Raw genomic sequence first — 3,557 nt, forward strand, 5'->3', positions numbered from 1 at the left:
GGAGCTCGTGAAAACAGTTCAACGGCACGTTGGGGGTTTGGAGTATCAGGACATCAAGGTCGACAACCTCCGTGGCAATCGCATAGCAACCGGGTTGAACGCGCAACATTTTCCATACAATCAGCAGTGTTGCGTGTTCTTCGCGCCAACTTTGCCTGTATTTTCAATGAGCCAAGCAATTTTATCCCCCTCATACACGCGATGAATACTAAAGCACGCTGGTCGTGGCAACACGTTCACCGCATACACACACCCCGGTACCAAAATCCATGCGATTTTTCTCTAAGGCCCGTGGCAGCGCTCATCCGATGCAATATTATCGGCCGAGATTTATATGGTATTTGACAGATAACGTCGGACGTGCGATGTCGTCGTACGACGGAATCAAATTTTTTGATTCCGTCGGATCGTCGCATCCGATTTTATCTGTCAATATAATCATGCAGGTTATGTAAGAACAATATGAAATTATTTTTTTTATAATGATTAAACCATTCCAATCATTCAAATTTTCGCAATATGAGCCGAAATAGCGTTTGACAGAAACGTCCGATAAAATCGCATCGGATGAGCGTTGCCACCGCCCTAACGGATTGAATAAATGGCGCCCCGCAGGACAATTGCATGGCAATCGGATTGAACGTGCAACGTTTTCCATACAATCCACCATGTTTGCGTGTTCTTCGCGCCAACATTGCCTGTATTTTCAATGAGCCAAGCGATTTTACTCCCCTCCTACATGCGTTGAATCCTAAAGCACGCTTGTAGCGGCAACGTTCACCGCATACACACACATCACCAAACTCAGGGTACGACACCTTCCCTGTTGCTATTCTGAACTCAGACAAAATTTGTGTTTCTACAATTACTGTTCAAAAAAGTAGCAGTACCTAGGATCTGAACCACAACCAACCAAATATCAAAATATTATGTTCTGCTAATGATATTGGACTAAATTTAATTGCACTACATTAAGTTTTTACATATTTTAGGCACGATATCGACCACATGCGTTCTAGACAGAATTATTGTTTGTAAACATCTATCTGTCAAGATCAGCTAGATGAAGTACCCACTTGTCGGCGTACTAGAAACACCGAAAGGGACAACAGGATTAGCTTGTGCGACAGCTAGTTCTCCTAGAATAGGACCAATCAGGAAGCGGTTCAACCAGGGTCAAGTTCGCACAGCTGATCGAGAACAGTGCGCCATCGCTAACCGCAAATTAGTTGCAAACTAGAACACGGAAAGAAAGCACCAATTTTAAAACTGATTGAATAAACAACAGTTTGTAAAATTATCTTTACCGTTTGCGACTCAATTAATCGAGTGCTACACACGTAGCAACACATATCTTTCGTAAAAGTTCATCAGAATATGAAAACGTCGATACAATTTGTAATGAATAACTTAAATTTTAAGATTTTGGCGCATACAATTATGACGCACGCTGTGTGTGCTTACTAGTGTTGGGAATTTCGTTAAAAAAAAGGAACGGAACGGAACTAGTTCTTTTTTCAAAAAGAACGGAACGTGAACCTGGGGTGCAAATGAACCGACCCAGAGCTTAGAAGCAAAACTGTCATCCGGGGGGGGGGGGGGGGGTGTTACTTGAGACAGGATATGAAAAGGCGTTTCTTAAATCATCATTCTGAAATCACCAAATCCAGATGGGTTCAACCTGATGTCCAGGAAGCTGTACCAGCTGTGCTAATATAAAGCATGCATTTATTATCTAGCATTTTTAAACTTTTTAGATACGACGACCATTTTCGGTCAAAGCCTTTCTGTACCACTAATAGGCTTGGCTATCAGTAACTGAAATGCCCATAGCAGGATAATCATCCCAGCGTATTGGGGCACGATCCCTTCGAGGCTTTTACACATGCCGATGTTATTGAGTGGTAGGAGTTGACGATTGTATCACGAGATTGACTAATTATTTGAATTTCACTTACTACTTAGAACAAATAGTTTTTTTTTCACATAAATCGTTTACAACATCACGGCACTCAAACGGTTGTCGAATGGAACAGAATGCTTCGAATCGAATGGCTAAATATTGGAATCATGCCGAATGCCAAGATCAAGCGGATATCGTGGCATAAAAAATAAATACATTTTATTTTTCGTTGTTCATAATCGCATATTATAATACATCTCTTCCAACCCGTTCTGCCATATGAGTACAGATTTAAATTTTATAATAATTATTTGTCTGGTTAGGATAAGCTAAATTATAACAAAAAGTATAATAGATGTTACAAATTGCACCATAACACCAAATAACATTTTTGGTCTCGCTTATCACGATTTTTATAAACGATATGCGACGAAGTGCGATGAATATTCCTGTGAGCATGGGAGAGTGCACAGGCAAAACATACTGTGTGCGAGAAAGAGTGAACAGTTACAGGGTTTCTCAAGCCAGCTCTACATCGTGACACTATTTTTCGAACACGTTAAGCGATTGTCAACATCGTACATACAATTCGAATCCGTAAACTCTTTTCGATTTGGTAACACTAGGTTTTGAACGCGTAAAATCCCAACTCGAATCTGGAAAATGTATAATGGATGACAAGACAGCCAACGGGTCTCCTTGTGTACGTTAGTTATTTTTTGGTTTTTCAAGAAGATAAAAATCTTCGAAAAATACCTGTATGTGTATGAAAAAATGTACTCAGGAAAAGAAAGAGAAAAATAAAAAAACTATAGAAAATATGTTGAACGAAGTTCTAAGTATGTCTGAACTCATTGCAATCCGGAGAAAGCGAGGGGGGGGGGGGGGCTCTTAAAATGTAGTACACATGTATGCAACATGTATCGTGTCGCCGCGACGATGTATCTCGCTCAATCCGTCAAGCCTGAAAAGTGCTTCTATCGGATCATCTAATCGGGCGCCATTTAATCAATCTGTTAGAGAAAAATCGCATGGATTTTGGTACCGGGGAAATTATCTGGTTTGCTATTAACAAAGATCATCACTTCACGGCTGGACGAACAAACTGTTCAGCTGTGGGAACGAACACAGGAACATGGAAAGATTCCCGACTTTAACCAAACGCTATAGTTCTTGCGAGGCGAATGTCAGGTTCTAGAACGGTTCCAGAGTCGGCCCCAAGCAACTTCCGCGAACCAAGGAAGCTCTAAACCATCATGTCCAAAATTCACAAGTCAAAATACAAATTTTGATAAAGGAAGAGGATAGGAAACTTCAACGAATATTATGGCGAGAAAACGAAAACGAACCTGTCAAGGTATACGAGCTTCAAACAGTAACCTACGGCACAGCATGTGCTCCATACATGGCCATCAGAACGCTGAGAAAGGTGTTTGAAGATCATGAAAATGAGTTTCCTAAGGCACAAGAGTGGCGTGATGATTTTTACGTTGACGACCTTATCAGCGGAGCCAACAATGTCGAGCAGGCTAAGGAGATAGCTAAACAAGTGTCAGCGATGCTGAATAAGCAGTGGCGGATCTAACGGTAGGCGGACTAGGCGGTCGCCATTATAGTATGCCGTATGGACAGAGTATTAGCGACAAGGGCCCCC

Source organism: Anopheles merus, chromosome 2L (genome assembly GCF_017562075.2).
Source record: "Anopheles merus strain MAF chromosome 2L, AmerM5.1, whole genome shotgun sequence".
NCBI classification, from domain to species: domain Eukaryota; kingdom Metazoa; phylum Arthropoda; class Insecta; order Diptera; family Culicidae; genus Anopheles; species Anopheles merus.